Source organism: Brachyhypopomus gauderio, unplaced genomic scaffold, assembly GCF_052324685.1.
Source record: "Brachyhypopomus gauderio isolate BG-103 unplaced genomic scaffold, BGAUD_0.2 sc57, whole genome shotgun sequence".
In the NCBI taxonomy this organism is placed as follows: Eukaryota; Metazoa; Chordata; class Actinopteri; order Gymnotiformes; family Hypopomidae; genus Brachyhypopomus; species Brachyhypopomus gauderio.
This window is the reverse complement of record NW_027506880.1, coordinates 2355866-2380218: the sequence shown is the minus strand read 5'-3', so window position 1 is coordinate 2380218 and position 24353 is coordinate 2355866. Positions and strand designations below refer to the sequence as shown.

Genomic DNA, 24353 nt, shown 5'->3' with positions numbered 1-24353 from the left:
AGCTGTGTAACAGTAATAACCAGACCATAGCAAACGGTTTAAATTTTTATAGATTTTATAGAAATTAAATGACAAAGAGAGGGCTATGCACATAGGGCTATACAAATTAGTGCTGTTCAAAGACATTAAACTAGTTATAAATTAATTCATTAAAATATACACTTTTAAAGTTCAATATCAGAGACTAATTCTGAAATTATTCTAATCATTTTTAATGTTGGGGCTGTCTGGTCTAGTAGGGAAGATCTAAAGGATTCTCAGTTTGCTTCCTGCGACCATGAGTCTACGGTGTAGTGTGATGATGTCATCAGACATCCACTGGGAGAATGAGCTCAGAAAGTGGGTCGCCAGTGTTTGATAAGGAATCCATAAATAAACACTGTAATCACCAAACACAGCTCAAATCTACGACCAAACATGATTAAACTTTTTAGGGAAGCCAAACTTTGACCCTGCAGAGTCACTTGGCATTTGCTCCAGGACTTTTAAGGGGCCTGTCAGAGAAGTATATTCCGCATAAGGAACGTTACGGCTTGTCTAGATACTAAAAACAGCTGGTGCGAGTCGCAGACAGAAATACGGGGAGATTATTTGACCCTGGGACTTGTTTATGAAAGGCAGACCAAATAAGCGGGGGAGGCGAGCGTAACGGCTGGGGCCGATGGTGTGGGTGGACTCGCTGCAGGTCTGGAGGAGCTCGGCACCACACAACTGTCCAGCAAGCTCGCGAGACCAGGGAGCCTGAGAGATCTCACAAGCCCACAAGACCAGTGAGAAATGCGAAGAGCGTGTAGTCCTGTAAGGCAGGAACCTCAGGTGTCACCGTGGGGTACACATAGGCTTCAGAGACAAATTGGTGCTGAAGGAGACAGGTTTGCCCTAATTTGAGGACAACTAAGGACATAACCAGTGATCCCTTCACAGGATATTTATGAGACACGGGGCTCTTCACTGAAGTGAATATGCACCTCTTGTCTTCTTGCAGAAACTGTGATAAATCTTCCATTCTAAAAGTCATAAAACTCGATCAATGGGGTTTTTGCTGATGTGTCAAATCAGGTTACCTTCTGCACAACCATTGTGTCCTGTCAGCATGTAATATTCACGACATCTTCTGCACCTGTCAATGCTTCCAGGTGTCTTCACAGCTGGAAATCAGAGAAGGTGGGAGGATGGCTTCATAGTCCTTACCAAGTCCTCACAGCGCCCTGTCCCCCCTCCCTAAACTGCGTTCGCCCCATAGCTGGTTCAAAGCTTCCGCAAGCCTGGCTTGGTCGTTACCGACCAGGGCAGCAGGTTGGGGGCCCCTCCGACATCAGAAGTGAGCTGCCTGCAATCCCCTTCAATTAGTGTGTGCCCTGTCATCATGACACTCTGTCATCCCGACGCTCCCAGCTGCCTTACAGCCCTGCGGCCGTGGCATGCAGGTGCAAGTACTGATGCAAATACGCACAAATCGAGCGAACGGCACGAGTTCAGTGTGGACAAACGTGAGAGTGCAGTCACAACAATGGTTGTGCTGTTAATGTGCGTGCAATTTAGCATGTTTTGATAATCACTGATATCCCCAGCAGTTTCGCAATTGTTATATTTCTTGTACCATTTGCCTTGGGCTCGTGTCTCAGGGCGGTTTCAATAATGAAACCCCTCCTTTGCCCACAATGCAGTTCGCAGTCTGCAGCTGATTTCTCGCCCATCTAAGATTCTAGCCCATTTTCCCAGAAGCCGTTGCACAGCCAAGCTCCCCCAGAGTTTCCTCAGAGGAGGGGAGACGGTGGAGACGAGAGACAACCAATTAGTGTCTCTGGCGAGGAGCAAAGGCAGCTGCAATGCACAACTCCCCCGGGTCGCCACAGGATAGACTCACCCTGCCCCACATTCACATTACGCACATTAAAAACCAGACCAACAGTTTATCAGTAAATAAGAGGTTGGAAGTTTTCCTTTGGTTTTCTCTGGCGCTACTGTTGGGACTGTGTTTCTGCCTGCCGAGGCAAGCGTCTGCACTTGCAAGTTGCAGGAAAGATCATTTATTAGGAACCCTAATCCTAAGAATTGCAGTCTGAATGTGGAAAATGTTCAAAGTTCATAGAAGATGCGTAGGAGGTTGTTTTTCTTAGACCTTTTCAGACCTTGTCTGCAAAACGTGTTTCATGTTTTGTGTAAAAAAAATCCAAAGGCATAAAGGGATACCTACGCACATTTGAAATTGGATTAAAACTTGTTTTATTATGCATGTATCATGCCATATTCTTGGTGGTCCTGACAGAGGATGAAACTCTTATTGATGGCAATTGGAAAAGTTGAAACAATGAAAGAATGTAGCTTTGGTTTTTTTTACTTCCATCCTGGAACTAGATTGACTAATTTTTTGTGCCCCAGAACTCCAATAAATTGTGAGTGAACTTTGATGGATTTTCTTTGGGTACTTATTGGTATTTGGTATAAGTAGAGAAATGATGTAGGCAGGAAGAATCTGCGTTGTCAGGTGAGACGACCTGGTTTATGTCAGGAGTTCTGCCGGCAAAAAAGAACGCACTGCCACTCTTGGGACTGAGTGTGTTCCCTTCACACCTGGAAGTGATTTTTGAACATAGGCCTATAAAAGAAGGGAGGGGTAAAACCCACAGGGTTCATTTGCATTTTTCACTGTGTTCTTAGCAATTTAACTTGGAACGCTCGTCGCCCCCCGGTGGCTTGCTCAATAAACGCGCCGCTCAGCAGTGGCAGTCAGCTCCAACTCTGCAGTTCGGTTTTGATGTCCAAATACACCATGTGATTCAGAATGTAAGGCTACGCAGAGGCCACAGTCAGCTTAATAGCTGTTGGTGTAGTTGAACGGCAAAGGACATCTGGGCAATCACTGATTTTGCCAGGGTTGCATCACCACAGTCTCAGACACAGCTGTGAAGAATATGACCAGGCGGCGAAGAAGATCAGACTGAAGCCAGTGTGCCAGAGATAGAGGTGGTGCGTTCGAAAATAAATGTTGCTGATAAATAACATTTTTATTTCATTGTGCAACTTTTCAAAATGTTCTTACACTGCTCTCTCCAGCCCTCCCTCAGCTGTAGTCTGACCCAGAAAGCACTTCTCAAAGATACCTGATCCAGAAAACACTCCTCGAAGTCATCTGCCACAAAAATGGGCTCTTTACTGGAATTCTTCAATCTCGAAATACTATTTGCTGCTGTAGTGGTGATCCATGGTGGTTGTTCACTCATAATTCTCATAACACCAAACATAACACATAAACAGCTATTCCATTTCAACCAGAAATGCTCTGCAGGTAGCATCACACACGTCACACACAAACATTCTTTTTAGATGATGAAACCATTTCAGTAAACTTGATGTGAAGTTTTAAAATTTACCAAAAATCACCCGTACTGGAATGTATTTGTTTTCTTGCCCGTTATAGAAAAGACATTATTTTAATGGCTCACAAATGGTAAATGGCTTTGTAAATTTACCTCAATTTGTTTGTCTTAATAGGTCACATTACGGATTGACGTAGGACGCCAGAGAGGTTGGTCAGCCACACTAATGATCGCTATCTCGCACATGTTGGCCTGACTGCTGTCCAGTTCCACCGGGTTCCGTTCTCTGTGGTTCCTCGTGTTCATGCTAGGGCCAAGAAAGCCTGGGCATTACTCAGACTCTGAGGCAGCGGCGTAATTTCCAACAGTTTCGGGTCAGTGGCCGTCCCAGCCGGCCGATCGGTGGTTCGGTGGAGCTAGCCGTCACACTGATGGAGATATAAGAAGCTCATGGCTCCTGGGCGGGACAGGGCCTCAGCTCATGTTGCCATTGTAAATAACTCGTGGAATGATAAAGCACTAATATCTGATTTTGCCCTAATGGTATCGCCCATCCCCCTCCCAACCAAAACACGGACAGTGAAAGTAATACTTGTAGGAAAAGGAAAAGTGTGGGTGGTGCCAAAAACCCTGATTACCAATAGCTAGAGCTGTTCTTCAGGACTTGGCTTCTCAAAAATTCTTTTGAAACGCGACAGAGAGCTGCAGACAGTGCATCAGGGCAGGCTGGGGGAAAGTGTTTAAATATCCACCAAGCAAGATTTAGCATGTTTACAAGTAAATAATAATTACCTAGAGCAATCCTATCATGTTGATGTACTCTAGAACCAGGGTGGCGATTCACTTCCCAGCAACGGCCCTCTGTGAGCCTTTACCTTTCTGCAGAGCTCCATAACCTCCAGGGACCATGTGTTGGCCAAAGCAGGCACCTGTGTGGTTCTCGTCATGCCACGTTTAACTGTGGTCACCCAACACAGACACTCCACGAGTGCCTGAAAGTGGCGAGCCCTCAGAAAACGGCAGCATGGTCGTGAAATGATGGCCCAGACGAGTCTGCTTACACTCACGCCCACCCCTGTACACACGCACAAATCACACAGGCCCGCTGAGGAAGTCTACGCAGAGAAGCTGATTTGTCCTAAGTAAACAGGACCTGATGGACCGTGGAGGATGGTTCCAGGAACATGAGCCTAAGTGGGAAGTGTGGGCCGTTTGTAGCCAAAACTAACATTAACAAACTGTTTGGGTTAGGAGGACACTTGTCTGCTGACAGCACATACTGAAGACACTGTAGGTGGAGAGAGAGGGCGGAGCTGGGGCAGAAAGGTGGGACGGGGGCAGAAAATAGAGAAAACAGGTTTAATATGGAAGACTTAGTCTTCTTAAAACATGTACATAACATGCAGCACATGAAAACCTACCATATAGCAGCACGTCACATTGTGCAGATGAGAAAGTAGCACCTTAGCAATATTGCTGCTTTTGCTACTGCTAATCTTCATAACATGGTGTGTCTTCTAACCATGTGAATTTTTTTTTTCAGGTTTTAAGCAATATCGAACATTTTCAAACTCCTTTGGAAGGCAGAATGTAATGCACCTTAGCAAACTAACATAAGGTTCAAGTGATAACAGGGATCTTTTCCCCTGGCCAAAATGCACATTTAACAGTCAATGTTTAACACTCAATGTTGTTTCTGTTGCTGTGGGGTTATCAGAGTGCTCTGGATATTCTCAAGTTTTCATGTTAAAAATGTTGATAGCTTCCTAACTTAAGTAGAATCTGTTCATTGTGCCTATAGGTGAATCTGTAGACGTCTCCCTCTTCCTGCGCATTGGAGAATCAGCAGTGGTACTGATGAGACGACTCTGTTTGTATCATCCCTCAAAAGCTGGTGTTGACGGCTAGCTGTTGACTAGTTTATTGAGACACAAAAACACGGCTTCAGTCAACCCTCATTTCCTTGATTAGCAAAAAAAATGATTGCTGGACCAGAATTCGAATTTGTGACACTCCCAGTGATTTATTATGGCCAGTACTCCACCATAGCAACAACCTCACCAAGTAAAGACTTGGCATCAGAGTGGTCTGTCACTGTCACAGAAACACTGTGTCCTGAGATGCAGACCACACGCTACCAAAATTCTGATCGTGACTCATTTTCCCTGTGTGGAATGCCAAGCTGGTGTGTGGTACATTTTTTAACATAAGTCCTAAGTGGTCCCATTTTACTAATAACATTAGGTTAATAACAGATTTGAAGTTTATAGCTTATATGTCACTCATACTGTCACGCCTGGTCCCGCCCCCACCTGCCTGTCATGTCTTTGTTGTGTTCCATGTGCTTGTGTTGTTATTTCACTTGTTCATGCCTGTTCATGTGTAACTCCTCCCCTTGTTAGTGTTATCAGCTGTGTCTAGTTTAGTCCCTTCATTATCTCATGTATTTATGTTTTGTTGTATGCTTTTCTAGTCTTAGTTTCTACATCCCGTTGTACATTGCCCTGTTTACCCCCATGTGTATTGTACTGCCATGTGTATTTCACTTAGCCTTATTGTGTTTTTTGTTTCTTTTTATCATTGTTGTCTTTAACCTGTCAATGTTTTGTGTACTTAGCCTGTGTATTTAGTTATTTAGTAGCCTGGTGTTCATTGTGTTTTTTTCAATCATGTCTCATTGTGTGTGTTATATGTCTGTTTCAGATTGCTCTCGTTGTCAGGACTTGGACCGTATTAACAGTTCTGATTATGGATTTGCCCGTTATGAATCTCACTCTTCTCAACATGTGTCTGCCTTGCAATCGCTTCACTACGCAGATGCAGTTACACATACAGATTACGTGTGTCTTTACAGAATACATTTATTCAGAAGTGGTGTGAATGTTTAGCCAGACTGATGCTGTGCATATCTGATATTGCAGGCCAAAGTGTTATGTACAGTAAACAGTGTAATGTAAAGGTCCCGATGCACCTTAGTAACAGATACAAAATGCCAACGAAGCAGTCAAAGCAGCTTAGCATATTCAGTAATCTAAAGACGTGGAATATGGCATTCTGGGTCTTTTATCACTTTTACATGTATTTGCCTCATTAAGCAAATTCTTGTTTTACCTTGCATATTTGGATAATCAGCACAAATCCACAGTCTTTTCACATGATACAACAACCTTCATGCACTGCAGCTTTGGACCAAACATTCCAGTATGCTCAACATGATGTCCACAAACGAGCAATCAGCTGTCTGGACATGTCCACACAATCTCTCAGGCTACAAGATGACCTCCCACCAGACAATAGGGAGTCATCGGCTGGCTGACGACCTTAACAGTTTCTACTGTAGTTTTAAAAAGTCCAGTTCCACACAGCAATACAGCACCAACTCCAGCCACCCATCCAGCCTGTCCTGAAGATCTGCAAAGTAGACATGCACAGACGGACAGATGCCCAGATGGACAGCTTGCCCCTGTCTTAACAAAGATCTTCAATAAATCACTGAAGCTGTGTGTGGTACCATTATGATTTAAATGCTCCATAATAAAACCCATCCCCAAAAAGCCAATCACAGGACCAACCATCACAGGACTGAAAGACCAGTTACACTGATGTCTGTAGTCAAGCCTTTGAGAGGCTGGTCCTGACCCACCTGAAGGAGATCACCAACCACCAGCGACCCCATGCAGTTTGCTTATTGGGCCAACAGGTCGCTGGATGATGCAGTGAACATGGGACTTCACCACATCCTCCAGCACCTCGACTGCCCAAGAACTTACGCAAGAGTTCTGTTACTGGACTTCAGCTCGGCTTCTAACACAATCATACCCGGACAACTACACCAAACTGACCCAACTCAGTGTACCGGCCTCCACCTGCCAGTGGATCACAAACTTCCTCACTGACAGAGAGCAGCACGTGAGGCTGGGAAAGAAGATCACCTCAGGAACCAGGACCATCAGCACAGGAGCTCCACATGGCTTTGTTTTCTCTCCACTGTGAAGCTACCCACCCAGTCGGCTCTGCACACCTCCAGAACCATGAAGTGTGCAGAGAACATCATCTCTGATCCTTCACACCCAGGACATCACCTGCTCCAGCGTTTCCCCTCAGGCCGGCATTTGTGTCAAATGAGGACTATGACCACCAGACTCCAGAGAAGCTCCTTCCCACACGCCATCACACTCATGAACAGTTGGACATAACGTTGCTATTTCCAGATACAGCCTACATCCAAACTCTCCACATATGGGGACGTCCTCTTATTCTGCTCTCTGAACCTTCTACTCCTTACTGGTGTGTGTATGTGCGTGTGTAGGTTGTGTAATGTTTTGTGTAATGTTGTGCACTGTGGGCTACTGTGGCCAAACAAAAATTACTTGTATGTGTGAGCATACTCAGCAGATTCTGATTCCGAATTACATTACTCCATTACTGCATAATACATTGGTAAATGGTAGGTTTCTGGTAAAAAAAAAAGTGGTTTCCTATCTTATGTTGCAATGATAGAAATTGATGAAACATCACCAGTCCACAAGTCAGTTTTATTACCTACAGGTTTATTAGATGTCTCTTGTAAAGATCAGACACCGAATAGTTGCTCCCTTGGGAAAATAGGGTCAGGTGCCATTCAGAGATTGCAATTGTTATTTTGACATTACACAATTAAACAATGAGTTATCTAATTATAGACCGTAATTATATTTGCAAATATAGGTGCTTGTGGAAAGGTTATTATCGATGACAGCTACACAGGCAAAATTAATTAATAAGCATTTTAGCTGTGACAACATTTGCAATTATTTGATTACTTTAGTATTATTTCTGTTTTCACAAAGTAGGTGGTGGTAATATTTGTTAATAATAGTCTGAATCAAGACAAGCTGATAATCTGTCAAATTTAAATGTACTATTTTTGTATACTCTGCACACTACAGACTTTCGTCATATCAGTTACAAAGACAGACCAGATAATTGTTCAGTCACATATGTAAAATTCAAGTAATTAGAGTTTGCTTTATTGTACAAATAACTGACTGCACCTTTTGACTGACACGTTTTGACTCCAGTGACCTGGTGCGTAATTCAGTCCTTGTCCCACTTGTATTCATATTTATGTCATATAAAACCTTTGTGTAACTTCCAGGATAATTTGGGCCTGTTACCATTTACATGGAGCAGTGATCTCACCCCTATGGTTAAACTCCAGGTTGGTTTCAGAAACAGAATGTGTTGGCATTTGGAAGGACCGGCCCGAAATTCTATATTTGGTATTTTGTCCTTCAGGTGATGTGATTTACTTTGGAGCTTAAAGAAAGTGCTCCTTCCAATACGCCGAAAAGTCAAATTCACTTAAGTCCTGTGGTTTTAGGCAATGTGCGTTGAATTAACAGGAAGCTGTTTAGTCCTAGGATTTCTCTCACTCTTGCCTTTTCTCCTGGCCTGGAATCTAGTATCTAATTTCTGTTATAAATGATATGCAGCTGTCAGGTGGTAGAGAAAGGCCATTTTCCTGGAATGCTGTGTCATCTCCTAGAGCATCGGCCCAATGGGATAAACAGTCCTGTGGTTCTCCGCCGGCTCACCTAACAGGCAGGTTTTCTGTGCTAGATGTGTATGCTATCTATATATTTAAAGGCTATATTATTTAGGCTATATTTTTAAAAGTCTATTTTTAAAATACTGTTCAGGTGAAAAGAAAAGCCACGAAAGAAATCAGTAAAATGTTTATGGTACAGAGTTATGACTGGAATTCACCAGAATTCCACTCACACTCACCTGGATGTGTTATTTTTGAAAGCTTAAAATCCCTACGCTGCAAAATCACAAATATTGTAACTATTAGTGAGTGAGTAGTGAGTGTTTCTATCTGAACAAGTGAACACAGGTCTTTTTTCCACACTTGGACTGGTTGAGTAAATATCCTCATTTAGGTGTCTTCACATGTGTTGCTTCCACTGTAGAGGGAGGGGCAAGCTCACAAATCCTTTCAAATGTCCAAAATGTTTCATTGTGCCAATGATACATTTAAAGCTCTGGGGGCTGGGTGTATTTCAGATGTGCTGATCCTTTCTTTCTGATCTTCTCTTTCCTAGGCAAACATCCTACTCTGAAGTGGTGATTTACTGCCGAACACAGAAAATTCCCCTTAATGGCCATGTAGGTCATAAACGTGACATTCAGGTTAGCGCTGTTTTATTAGCACGGGAAAGTGTGCTAGTGGACCTTGGGTTCACTTTTTCACTTTAATTTCCTGCCTAGGGACGGTGGTAGGCTGGGCAGGACATGTGCAGGGACATTATTACTGCAGTCACTCAGGCCGACGCACCAGGAGATGATCCGAAGAGAAGGAGGGATGATGGGGATCGGACAGAAGGACAGAGGAAATTATTGGGAAATTATTAAGACTCGCCGACACCGAAAACGGGACCCCAGAGTCAGCAAGGTCATCTGCCAATGTAGATTTTACTTTTATCTTACTCACATACTAACAAAACAGGCTTGAATCTGTGTTACGAGGTTATAGGAAGATATTACAAGGAAAAAAAAGTATCTCAGTTTATTGAAGAAAACATAAGATATCTCTGATTACAATCAAAGTCTAATGTTAGTAATAACAGTGTTATTAATTCAGAAATAGACTTTTTGCAATCCTGGATGTTGGTGATTACTCTTTTGGCTTCACTTTTTGAAACTCGGGTGGTCTCAGATCAAAGGTGTGTGCTAGTGGATTAATCAGTAAGGTCATCTTAGATGCTGTATCTGACTGTATGTAATTCTTCCTCACTGGTCCACAGCCTCTATAAAAGCCCAGCACTCTGCTTTTTACAGTCTCCCAGTTATTCACACCTACTGATTCTATAAATCTCCTGCAATCTGTGCTGCAGGGGGGCGTGGCCAGGGTTCCCATGGTGAGATGTGGGCCAGGTCAAAGCACTTTTGGGTGTTTTCTGGCTTTAGTGGCAGGTCTTGAGGTTCATTGGGGACTGAGGGGTAGAAAGCTTCGCAGGGCAAACTCTTACTCATGCATGTTTATCACTGGGTCCCAAGGGTCCTCACTGTACTATAAGGCCTAGGCTGTTTAATGAAGACCACAGGCCTGCAGTGACCGTGACTGACTGGACTGGTGAGAAAGCCCCTACAGAATTGAAAATGTCCACGTTTCAAAAGTTTAGAAAAACATTTGGGTCTGACGGCTCAGTTGCTGTGAACATTGAGAGGTGTATTATCACGAAGCCCCTGCATTTACAGCTCTCTGATCTGAATCTGTGTGTGCAGGTAACGGGTCTTTAGCATTTAACCTAAACCGCCTCTGCATGACGACTGTCCCCATGTAATGTTTGATCATTCTGGTGTCTGCACAGTCCACAGTATATCAACATAGCATTCTGCTTGTGTAAATTGCACTCAAGGAACCTTACAGAAGCAGCAGAAAACAATTTGAAATTAATGTAAGAAACACACAGGCAGTTTTATCTGATTCTGACCGTTGCACTAATAAGGCAGCTTTTTTCACTTTGATTGTCGTCAAGCTCGGTTTGCAGTACAACCGAGACAACAAAGAACCTCCCGCGTTGTTTTACCAAAATGGCTTCGAAAAAATTGTAGGGGTGCCCTTATCTGTCATATGAGATGATACTAAAACACTTCAGTCTGTTGGTTTCTCTGCGTGGCCAGTGCTGGCAGTATGTCTCGTGGTACATCTCATGGTAGTCTCGCGGTGCGTGTCCTGCCGTCTAATACAGGCTCAACACCTGTGGTGAGGGACCGGAGAAGAAACCCTCCTGCAATCGGCTGCACACCATCGGGCAAGCTGGGAAAGGGGAAGAAGAAAATCATTTAAAAAATGACAGAGAAGAAGAAACGCTGATGTTTGTTTGAACAGCCCAGGCTGTTTATAATGAGGCCTGAGCTCTCAGTGAGACATACAGAGATATATATCCCTGGCAGGAGTCTCTCCATGATGTGGGACGTACAGGCACATAAAACAAAGAGCAACGGTGTACGAGACGCAACTAATACGGGAGGGGGCCAGACGAGGGACTTTTGTTGGAACGGCCCTGTCCTCGTTGTAATTATTTCCTTAGGAAAACAGAGCGGGTGAGATGGAGTGTGCTGTTCCAGGGAAGAGGAAGCGAGTTGTTTGGAGTAAGGGTTGGAGGATGTGTGCATGGCCGTGTCTCTGCGGCTTTCTACTGCTGGGAGCCAGCTGGGAGTGCAAGAGCGTAAAGTAGTGGGTGAAGAAGAGATAGAAGCCTGTCGATGCATGATTAAACACACCTCTGAACACCTGAAGTTATCACACGTGTACACGCAAATGTTCCCCACCATCTCTGCCGAAAGCATTACATTAAATGCAAGATGTTAGCAAGGGGCTAGTATCACTCATAGTAATGGCTCCTTGATAGAGGTGATCATTCCTACGTGATAATCTTTCATTGGGCTGCCGCTTGGGTGATTTCTCCATACTGCAGCTTTCCAAAGGTCCACCATCATTCTCCTTTGTGCTGGCCCAACCGTGCAGGAGTTTGAATCTCTCCAGATGCCCCCCCCCCCCCCCCCCCCAAGCCACCCAGACGCCCTCCCAAGCCACCAGGGGCAAATTAAGCAAGAGCACCAGCTTTCTTTTTTCCACTGTTTTTTTAAAACCGGATTAGGTGACATTTAAGTTATTGGAGGACTAATATGCATGATTAAAACCGCTGATGATTGCGTAAAATGGAGGACAATTTTATTGTTGGCCTCCTTTGGGACTGAACCCTTCAAATCAGTCCAGTGCGAAGTAAGATTAAAACGCCTTATTTAACACTTGATCTGTGGATAGTGGGGCCTGACCTGCCAGTGAACCTCCAGACTACATTTAAACAGTATGTGAAAGTAGCTCTCGCTTTACTGCATCGTAATGCTTCACCCCAACGCTCTCTCAAGCCTACTTATTTGACCCAGCATTTATTTGTCATTTTATCTGTCAAAATGAGAATGGCTTAACTGGACTGTATGCCACACACTGAATGATCATTAACGATCATTTTATTAGCTGTAAGTTACCAGTCCCTTTTCCGTCACTTATGTGTAATATATATGTACATAATGTACAGTGTCTCTAGTATTACATCACAGTAAAATAGTAATGACAGCAGTGGTAGGTTTCAATTTACAACTGACTGTATAATATATGGTAGACTGTTTGGTGCCTAGTGATCATTCAGTGCATTACAGTGTACAAACACAATTTCCCCAATAATCACACTGATATGCCCTGAGCAGATGCAGTGCACAAAACAAAAAAAACATATATGAGTCAGCACACGACATTCTGGTCCATTTATGGTGTCATGAAGACCCTCCACTAAGCTGCTGAGTGTGGGGTCATTCTTGGTGATGCTAATGGGGAATCAGCTCCTAATCTGCTGCACCAGTGTATCACAGTACCAGAAACCAAAAAGATACTTAAGCATATCTACGTTTCTCCGTAAATTATTTTCGATTTTATCTACTTAACGCTTTAAAGAAAAAACATTTCTTTTCTTAGAAGAAAAGAAATCCGGCTTGATCCACCTCCAGAAGAAAAAGATTTACATAAACATGCTTTTCATTTATTTGAATTCTACCTTACATGCAATCATTAACTCAGCATACTTAGGTTTAGTAAAATAATTTATAGCACCATGGGAACTTGAATGAATTGACCTCAGAATGTCACATCTGGCAGGTCTATTAGCACTCTCAGCTAGGAGACAGTGAGCGTCCTACAGGCCTGTGTGCTTGGACCAGGTCTGTGCTTCTCTTTTATCCTCACACAGCATCAAGATGGTGGCCATGTTTACTTGCAGGTAAGAAGTTGACCTGCTTGCTGACTGATGAATGGACAACAGCTTCTCCCTGAATGTTATTTCTATAAAATGCTCAAATTTCTTGTCATCTTTAGGAGAAAGCAGGTAGACCTAGCAACAAAAGTTAGGTACAATCTGTAAATACAGCTGGTGCTAAACTGAAATCAAACAGTACAACTCTGACACCTGGAAAATTCAGGCAGGACCATGCTGTGCAGATAGAGACTGTAGTCATGTGTAGTCACCATAATTTTCTGTTTGTCTTACTCCATTCCTGCATTTTGGCTCAGTCCCATTTTGCAGACTTTCATTCTCTTCATCACTTTCTTTCTTCTCAACCTGTAGTCTTAGAAATGCATTTTCAGATGTTTGTCATGTGGTAGATAAATCAAAAACACAGAAAGTTGAGCTTAAGGCACATCGGTTTCTGCTATCTTCTTGACTCTCATTCCTGTTCCTCCATGTCTAATTTTGAATGATGGATTTTAAAGGTCCGTGTGGCAACCGTGCACTTGAGAACTCATTAATAATATATTTTAACATCTTAAATGATTTCTAAGGACAAGTTTGGTACACCAGTCAGAGATTCCTCAGATGTCTATGATTGCTGTTACAACCTCAATTTAATCTTGCTGCTTCCACTGTATCCTCAAGGCACGACTTCAGAGATTATTAAACAGGTCAACTTGATATGTGTCATGAAAATCTTTCTGCATCAAGTTCCCTTTCAGATATCCCAGTTTCATCCTTTTGTTGGACTCCTAAGCTTCTGGAACAAACCCTGGTACAAACCATCATGAGTCTTGGAAGCTTTTCAGGCTTCTCACCTCATTCTGCTCCTCTTTGGCGTAGCCACGAACTGCCGGCGTTTAATGCATGTAGGCACAGCGTTTGTTTTGCCCTCAAGAGCTGCAGCTGTTGTTGCAGTGGCTCCATCATCAGTTCTGCCCTGTGTGCTCATTTCCACTCCCGCAGTGCATCAGAATACGCTGATTGTTCCTACTGAAATGGATAGAGAAAAGGCTGTGGATTGGAGTAATGGCAAATTAAATCTAATGGTGTTCTGGATGTTTTTAGCAGATTATCAAGAAACCTAATCTGCTCCAAAAAAATTTAAAGTCATGAACTCTAACCCAAAAAGGTCCTGGTACCTGCGGGTCAAAACCACCAGAGCTCCGAGGATTATGGTGCAATAACATGTGCTTCACTGCACTTTGGAAACCAGAAAACAGAAAATGAACAAACCGTACCATGAAAGGTCAAATTTTGTGAATGCGAACAACAATGTGTTCTGGAGATCATTTGAAAAACACTACAGGAAACCATGCCAGGGAACTAAATCTGATTTGTAAAAGCGGCTAAAGAGTACTGATTTAAGACCAGGTTTTGCCTTTCAAATCATGTTGAGCACAATTAACTGGATTTATGGGAAATGATCCTGGATCAGGCCTTTAACACATAAACACGGACCCTGATGTCAGAATAATTTCAGTATTCTGAAACTGCTATATCTGTCTCTGCACAATACCATTTCCAGCTTGGCTCTCTTCCTAGATGACAGTGGGACAAGGCTTTAGTCTAGACAGAAGGGCGGACTGAGTAGACGCAAAGCTGCCAAGACCCTACGAGGACTGAGGCTTCACTCGACCATTATAAGTCATTATAAATGCCGTGGTAAAAACCTAACTGACTTTGATTTTTTGCTTTTCAGACACACTGCTACAGGTGGCTGTATTACTTCACCAAACATAAAAATAGCAAGCGTATTTTAATAGGTCAGGGAAGGGAACACTTTTTATTTATGTGGTAACCTGGTTAATATTGACATGGTGCTTTTAGAAAAATAGATCCAGGTCCTCAACAGACACGGGGGGAAAATTGAAGGAGCTGCATATTTACATAGATGTTGAAGTTACATACACACAAGATGGAAACCACACAGAAATATGAAAATAGAGAACACTGTAAGCTTGTTTTTATTGCTTCAACAGATAATCTGTAGGTGCTCAAAATATGTCTCTTTTTCTTAAACAGTTATTTTGATATTAATCTTGGTTTGATGAGCTCTTGGTTTGTCATTCACTTTTGTTCGTATGGGGGGGGGTTCCTGTTGGCTGTCATGCAAGAGTAAATATCTGTTTTATTTTCATGTTTTTTTAATGTGTTTTAGTGTACCCTCTGTCTGTGCGGTACAGGATGAACATGGGGCAGTATTAATATTATTTTAACATTTTTAGTTCTTCACATGTGTGTAGAGTTTTCTATAGGGACACCGTAAAATTTATTCTAACCTTCCAGGGGCACATTTTTGCGACTTTTATTTTGTGGGGAAATTTAAATATGAATTGGTAAGTTGTCCCCTGTTGATTCCACAAAGCAGAGTTTTTTGTCTCATATGGAAGCTGTTTCTCGTGAAAACTCCCAGGAGTTTGCTGAAGTCCAGAGTCCCGCTCTGGCAGTCTGATGCTTAACAATCTGGTAATTGTTTATTTCTCTTCATCTATCACAATGCAGTTGGGTTTGAAACCAATCTCAGACTCAGATGGTAAGCACAGCCAACGGTAACATCCAAGCAGAAGTGGCGTCTCCCTCCGTGGCCCAGAGGGATAAGGGTTTGGCAGGCTACAGTGGAGATCTTGGGCGTGTGACTCTGGAGCGGGCGTCTGTGAGCCTGATACAGCCCCTGCCAGCATGCAAAAACCCTGCCCCCCCTGCCCCCAGCCCCACCCCCTGTTTACAACATAAGGGCAGTTTACTAAGCGGGAGATTTCTCAATCAAGCCCTCTCTACTCGTAATGAAAACACCAACTATGTGATCAGCTCCTCCTAACCCCTCCGCCGCTTACTCTTAAAAGCAGGACATGGTTAAAGGAAAAACGTTGAATTGATCCAGGTCTGAATCTCTCCATCCATTACCAGTGTCTATCCAGCCAGGTCCATCTTTGTGCAGGTTTGGCCGGGCAGTTCAAATAAACAACGAAAAATCGATGGCAATTTCATTGTCGGCAGTTGGCATTTCCAGGGCTTAGAGGACATGCCCAATTAATCAAGTTTCTTTCTGTGCAGGTCTTTATGGGTAATAAGCAGAGCACTAACATTCACACATGTGGGAGCTATTTCGCCACCCCTATAACCCCCTCCTCACCCCCCACCCAACAAAATGGAGGTAAATGTCATTTTTTAAAGTGAGGCTACCTCTGTTTGTTACGCCTGATCTCTGTTATTAATAGCAATAATAAGAGCAGCTCCTCCAGGCTCTGCCTAGGAGGTTTATTTTCACTCTTTTCGGCCTAATGATGGCTCTGACTCTGGCCTCTGGCCATGAAGCACCCTAGTGTGTGTGCGTGTGTGTGTGTGTGTGTGTGTGTGTGTGTGTGTGTGTGTACGCTCCCATGTAACTGCACGTGTGTGACTGAATGTGTGTGTGTGCGCCCATGTTCCTGCACGTGTGTAACTGAATGTGTGTGCGTGTGCGTGCGTGTGCGTGCGTGCATGTGTGGGTGTGTGTGTGTGCACGTTAAAAGAAAACACCAGGCCCTGTCCAAATCAATTCCTTCATTTCCACCGAGCAATAGTTTCCTTTCTACCACAAAGCTGTAAGCAATGTTCAAACACCTTTCATTTATTTTAATAAATCATTTTCAATGCTACTTAAACATTTTATTAGCTATTGTAAATATGTTTTTATAGATATGATGGCTGTTTAAAATCAGGCCATCTGCATAACTTGTACAACGCTTGACCAAGCGATTCACAGCTAATTAAAGCACTCAAATGCTAACGAGACTGATGACCCTTTACGTGGTCAGCCATCTTTTGCTTCACCCTCATCCATGCATAAATAATTGTGAGGTCAGTACAAACACAAGAACCTGGAATGAACAGTTCTGCTTTGTGACCGGTCGCTGTACACAAAATGGGTACTTGACTTGTTGAAAAAGTCCCTGTTTTAATAGAGTCTACTGAATATGCATACTCATGTCTCATTTCAGTAGCATGGAAACAATCTCTGCATATGCCATGTTTGTTCATTAAACTGGCCACCCAGATCCACCTCATGTGGCAAAGGTGTGCTCACACCACTGTGACGTTAAACAGGACCAAACCACCAATGCAGTTGGTATGTACATTTACTTGTAACATACAGTTCTGGCAACAGCAGAAATGCACAAGTTAAACATGTGGAATTTTGGTAATTTCATGCAAATTCATGCAGGTGCTTGATAAATGCCATGTCAAGCGTGTTGAACCTGTGCGAGCTGCATCAAATTCATGTGTGGATGAAGTTACATCTAGAGAAGGAAATGATGGTTATGTATCTTCAGCTAAAGAACATTACAGCCAGACATTACAGCCTTTTAAAAGATGCCATTGTGAGCTCATAATCAAGGAAACCAGGAAAGTCTTTGACTCAATCGGTCACTTGTTTGAGAGCCTTCGACAGGGCTTCTTATGCCCTGTAATGAGCACATCCAGTGTGCTGGGTCGTTATACAGCTCATGGTACTCTGTAGTGTGCACACAGCCTGTGAAGTCAGGCGCCAGGGAGCCAATAGTTCAGGAGTCAAAGGTTTAAACGTCTACCTGCGTATGATGGCTGTGAGCAAAAAAAAAAAAAAACAACAAGAGAGAGCAGATGAAAAAAATGGTCCCCAGTAATCGCTTTGTATTGCTTCATAATTGGTTCCACATGACATGCAAGTCCAACTATCAGAATAAAATAATGACTTTGAGTTAAGGTTTCTCTCCCAGTGGCCCACAGCTGCTGTCTTATTTCCCTTCACACCATCAAAGAACATAATCACAGATTAATCGCTTCTGTTTTAAAATCACCCAATGTGATAGAGACGTTACCCTGGCCTGCCTGTGAGGCTGTGGCTATTTCTGTTGTATCCTCTGGTCACAGCCTGTGGGGCTGTCTCTGTGGTGTCCTCTGATCACAGCCTGTGGGGCTATGGCTGTCTCTGTGGTGTCCTCTGATCACAGCCTGTGGGGCTATGGCTGTCTCTGTGGTGTCCTCTAATCACAGCCTGTGGGGCAGTGGCTGTCTCTGTTGTATCCTCTGGTCACAGCCTGTGGGGCTGTGGCTGTCTCTGTTGTATCCTCTGGTCACAGCCTGTGGGGATCTCAACTCACATCCATCCGGCCTCTGGTGGTTCCACCCCTTTGACCTTTCACACAGCAACACTGTCAGCGCCACCTAGTTGTTACCCCACCAACCCTTCCCTTACCTCACTGTCTACTATCCTAGAAAGCACCCGCTGATGGTGCCCCTGGGGGTTGTGGAGGGTGAAGCTGCATCACTAACGCCTGGAGCAGCGGCCCGTAGGAGGCAGTGCTTCAGGGTGCCCCCTATATGCCCTGTGCCCTGTCTGAAGCCAGTCAGTCCACGAGAGGGAGGTTTGTGTACCTCATGTTACACTCGTCTGTCCAGACTGATACACCTACAGAAGGAGACTGAAGGAGCAATGAAACAACATCTGCGCTGGCTTATTAAAGCAGGTCAAGAATGAGACGGAAACAGTAACCACACAGCTAATCTTCAGCAGAAAGTCCCTACAATTAACAAAAGCACCTCAGTCTCATACGGGCATGTTTTGCTTGTAGATGGCAGATTTCGACCTTATGATTCACAGATTTAAATCTCATCCGTCAACTCTCAAAAATTGTTCGGATTCATAAAGGGTTTCTATGCCTGATATACAGTATGCTACAGATCAGGTAACTCCCGCTTGGCCCCTGTAATCTGGGTTACCATCATTTGCAGTTACCCAGCAGAGGAAGCCAGACTCTGAGGGAGGCTGTTTTCTCAGAGTCACTGAGCGACACCCTCTCAGATTCTAACTGTGTCATTAAAATGGTCCTTTATTCCAAAATATGTGTAGGTTTCTCTGCGATTTTTAAATAACCCAAATGATCACTGGGTTAAATAAAACCTTTAGGTAACACTGTGGACTTCTCCTTTCACAAATGTAAGCTGTCCTGCAGAGTTTCTAATGGGCAGCCAATATCTGACTATAATTAATCAATTGCAGATGTCTTTAGGTGTACAGTATTTCAGTGGCTTGGGCAACTCTGGTAAAACTCAACCACTACCATGGTGACAACTGACAGCATCCATAAATAAATCAAACCACACCCACTGCTCTGTGCTCAAGCCAATGACATGCTTCGTCTGCATTTGTTTTTTTTATTGTTCAGATGGGTGACATTCTTTGTACTGTGAGAGTCTCCATCTGTTTACAGCAGTTCAGGTCCCATTCCCCGACGTCACTGTCGCCCACGCGAAGCGTCCAGCGGAGCGAATGCATGGATGACGCAGACGAACGAGCGGACGAAAGAGCGGAGCGCCGCCCAAGAGCGCACGCCCTCCATTTATCGCCCTCTGGCAGAGCATGCTGGACTTGCCTTCCAAGCTGAAACAAGACCCGCATGATGCAAGAGAGTGCAACGGGCACACTGCGCCGAAACCCAACACGCCATGTCTGCACGTCTATCCGTCTGTCCGTTCGTCTGGGTGCCTGTTCAGCCAATCGGATGAGACGAAAGCCTTCTTTTATATAAGACCTGCAGTACGCGCAGTTCCCTGACTAAAAACCATGGGCATATTGCGATGAATTAGGTCAAAGTTGAGTTGGAATGTCATGTTACTCATTGCTGCAATTTGCTCTGAAATGGTCTGCTGGCTTTTCTGGGGCTGAGTGAGGTAAGCCTGGTCGTTTAAGGGTTGCTGTGGCCTGTTTACATCAAATGAGCAAAGCTGCCGGTAAATTCACTTAAACTCACAAAGCCTTGGCATGAAAAACACTGAGAATTTCTAGGGGTTTGAAGTGTAGTTTTTAAGATTTTCAACTTCAAATCCCACAGATTATTTGTTCATCATGAATTACATACATGAGAGTGTGTGCAGCCGCCACGGAGATGCTCATAGAGATTTGTGGTTATTGTTTCTTCTTCCTTTTTCCCTGTAGTCCTCTTGAACAGTCATGCAGACCTCAGTGCAGACAACTGCATCATGTCTCCAGACACCACTAACCTGCAAAGAGCATTGAGTCATCTCGTAACCAAAGATATGTCCAAAAAAGCTATTTTCACTGTTGCTGCTGAAGCAAACACTCAAGTACGCACACACACACACACACACACACACACACACACACACACACACACACACACACACACACACACACACACACACACACTAAAAATAGAGAGAAAGAGAGAGAGAGAGTAAACATTAATGCAAACTCCACTGTGTATTTTATTGCTGTCTCAATGACTTTAGCTATTTTGCCTCTTTCTGCTTCTTAATCTACCTCTGAGGGTGTAATACTGGACTTACTCCCAGCCTGTTCTAGTCACTTCTGCCTCTGTCTGACTGTGAGGTCGTGCAGCCTGAGACAACAGCAGCAGAACACATGGATGCACACGCAAAGGAAGTTTGTGTCACAGGAGGTCTGTCTGTCCTATAGGGGTCCTGCCTGTGCTGGGACCTGTCTGTCCCACAGGGGGGCTGTTTATGCTGGGTCCCATTTGTCCTACAGTGGACATGTGTGTCTTGTCCTGTATATGTGATTCCTTCAAATCTCACAGATTATTTTTTATTATAAATTACATAGCTGGGTCACATGCTTATAGGCCACATGCTCACGTACACCGCCCCAACACACACATTCACACACACCGCACAAATGATCTGCCCATACTGGCATTGGCAGCTTCTAAGCTAGAGTCAAGCATGACCACTAAATAAAACAGATGTTCTCACAATGCAAATACAAGAGATCGGCCCGTTCTGGAACCAGAGCCGACGTGAGTGCACTCAGCATCACAGACCCAGCGTGAGTGCAGTAGCCTGCTGAGTGAGTGCAGCACAGCATAGCGACTCTGACTCGCTCTCGTGTTCTGGCAAAGGCAACTTGCCCCACACCCAAAGACTCACACATGTGGAGAGTGTACTGGCTGTTGTGCTCTGATCCCCAGCTGGGTTTTGATTGGATGCAAGAAAGCTGACACAGGTCTGGGTTTTGATTGGATGTGAGAAAGCTGACAAAGAGGGATAGGTTCTGCCTAGGCCATAATAATGATGAATAATGTAGCAAGTGTTGTAGAACCCAGCTCGTTGACTATAAGGACCTTGCAGATTGACAGACAGTGAAGTAAGGTCGTTTGTGTCAGTTAGCCAAACAGCAGCATAATAACTTCTTACCATGACTCGAAATTCATTAATATTGGAGACCAGCTCCACCCTCACCCCAAGTGGGCGGAACATCGATAGCAAAAAACTTGAGTTCTCACGCACGAACACGCTGCATTCTGACACCGTCGCTGTTGTGTAAGACTGGTAGAAGTCCGAGGCGTGCCCGTGTGCATGCATCCAGGTGCCAGCATTGCATTTCCTGCCCGGTAATTACACAGATGGCCAAACCGATCGCTCCTTCTCATCACAACGGCGTTAATGCTCCGACACAGAGACTCTTTGTGCAGCGAGTCTGAACCAGTGACAGCCTGCCTTACCGTCATTGCTACCATGATACCATGCCTGGAAAAGTATGGAAATAATATGGTTTTAGTATGGAAATGGCATTTATTATGAAAAATGAAATTAGTATTAGTATGAAAATAGTATATGGAAAGTTTGGAATAGCCTTAAAATCCACCCCATCCACGTAAAATGCCCACGTTGTGACAACGATGCCAGTGCACCTTCAATGTCCTGCTGGGTGACAAGTTTTTTATTCCAGCAGAAATAAAATGGTACAACATTTGTAATATTCTCAACAGTCTTTTATTTTTGCTATTCAGTTATAACACACCTTTTCAGTAAAGATTTAAAAAACGACATATATATGAAGCAGTTGCTCATCCAATATTTATTTAGCTTATCATGATTTACATTCAAAGTTATAGCAGTCCTGTACCTTAATTTTAGAAATACCCCAGAACATGGTTTATCTTTTTTAGACGCCAACTGGCCAGCCTAGCTAACTTACTCTTAACTCGCCTCAACATGGAAAATCGTCTTTTTCACGGATGTCTGAACATTTGAATATACAGTATGAGACTATCTCACATTGCCGATGATGTTAGTGTAAATGTGGTCGGCCTGCAGACTGCAGATTCCAGGAAGAAAGCGCTGATAGAGTGTCCTCCCAGGAGATACCCAACAGTTCCTTTAAATGAGAAACTGATTTAAATAAGGAAACAGGAGGAGAGGGAAGGAGACTTAGAATCTAGCAATGGTCTCCTAGCCTTCAGTACTGTCAGGCCTGATTATTCAATAGCTCACAGAATAAAAAAAGCAGACGTTTCTCCACAGAGTTTGAGGTGGTTGCTATCTGTTCTGCGAGGACATCTTACGATTTTGCAAGGCTGTGTCCATTCTTTGATGTTTGGAATGACGATTCTGGTTTGTTTAAATGCATCTCTCCAGGACATGTCTTAAAGTGCTTCCAGAAACGTAACGTTTCCTTTTCTTCTTTTTAAGTACTTAGAACAAGGACAAATTCTGCTCTAATTCTGCTACATTGGAAGCTTTGGTGGCCATTTTAAAACAATGAAAAGGTAGTAACCTGTGTGTTTCTCATAAAAATGCCATTAGAAACCCACACAAATGGACCTTGCCCATCTACTTGAAGAAATTGTTCCACTAACACTTTGAAAAGTTATCCAGATTTGACCATGAGAAGATCTGGATAACATTATATTAAACATGGGTCAATCAAAACTTTTACAATGAATGCATGTTCCAAGATTTTCGTGGGAATGTTGGGTGGCCATGCCAGACCACAGTGAAACATCAGAACGAATCGAGGACTTGTGGCTAATAGGAGTCTGATGAATGAATTACATTTAATACAAATGTTTGTTTCTACCAGCAATGGTACTCACACAACACCTTGATTCACTAAGGGACAAGGATTTAAACACAAGAAGTCACACGTGTCTTGTATTGCAGTCATAAGTGTGAAACGTTTGGACTGGGAAACACTTTTTCCAAATTTTTTTATCCAGTTTATTATGCAGTCAGCAAGTGGATTATAAATCAAATTGTTTATATATAGAATGTCAAAGCGGCATCACATATGTATGTGTAAGCCAGCCATTGCATCCAGGGAGTGGTGAGGGGACAGTACATCTGGGGGCTGTAGTTCATTGAGCCTGAGCTGTTAAATCACATGGTACTGATGTGGCTTGAGTTTTATATGCAGGCTAATGAGGGAGCCAGCTGGGCCCGTAACCCATCCAGACTGCTCTTTACAGCGCAGTGTGGGCACACAGCGGGCCTCACCTCCTCTTTCATGGGCGGTTCTGCCACCATGGGTGGGGGCAGTTGGACAAAGCAATGGATTACCACGCCCCCAAGGGGTTGCATGGGGTACTGCAATGACCCATTGTTCAAAATGATGATAACGAGCAAGTGGAGACTAATCCCTCTGGTACACACACACACACACACACCCACACACACACACACACACACACACAAAAATGCATGCACACAGACAAGCACACGTTCCCAGCATGCGCGAGTGGCGGCAATGTCAGACATGCTCCATGCAGTCTTAGTGAGAAAAGACTGATGAAGGCACCCCGATGAAAGACCTTGAATGCACCCGCTGAGCAATGAATGAAGCACATGCACACCTCAGCTCTTTCTCCTGCTCCCCCCTCCTCCAGCAGAGCCCCTTCTGCGACCCCAGCGAAGCGTGCCGAGCCACCAGATCCCATGATCTCATGAGGCATGGGCATGTCAACAGTTATGATGCTGAAAATCACAGTTGGCGTGCTACAGGAAGCATGCACAGAATCTGAGAGCAATCCGCTCGCGGCATTGCAGCTCTGTCACGTTTATCTTGGAGGTGTCCCAGTGGGAGTTCCTCAGGACTACATACATGGCTGGGAGCTAGAAGGGTTCATATTTATGTCCAGAATCCATTGTGTTTAAGCATTTTAGCAGAGCACCTACAAACAAGGCCCGACGGCTGTTATTGGATGGTGGTTGCAGGAGCAGTTGGCCCTGTCTCGAACTCGGAGTGATTAAATTACACCTCCTTGCCTCAGAGAGCCTCCTTACTCCCTCTGACTCCGGCTCCTGTCTCCTGTCTCCTCACTTCCTGTCGCTCTCTGTTTTGGAGCATCTGTTTCTCGTTAGCATGCTAGCCACACTGAGGCAGGGCAAAGAATCACAACGTGAAAACAAAGAGTTC

The 24353-nt window shown here is 43.9% G+C and overlaps 2 long non-coding RNA genes across 2 annotated transcripts in view; one reads left to right on the top strand and one right to left on the bottom strand.

Annotated features, from left to right (window-relative positions):
* Nucleotides 1–10113: 10113 nt before the first annotated feature.
* Nucleotides 10114–24353, bottom strand: part of LOC143488951 (uncharacterized) — a 33907-nt gene continuing 19667 nt past the window's right edge. The window contains exons 2-3 of the long non-coding RNA XR_013124595.1: nucleotides 20038–20179; nucleotides 10114–11124 (exon numbers count right to left, since the gene is read on the bottom strand). This is a non-coding gene — a long non-coding RNA (uncharacterized LOC143488951). The remainder of the gene's footprint in view (nucleotides 11125–20037; nucleotides 20180–24353) is intronic.
* LOC143488950 (uncharacterized) lies at nucleotides 19638–20393 on the top strand. Its single transcript, XR_013124594.1, has 2 exons — nucleotides 19638–19849; nucleotides 20115–20393. It is a non-coding gene; the product is annotated as an uncharacterized LOC143488950 (long non-coding RNA).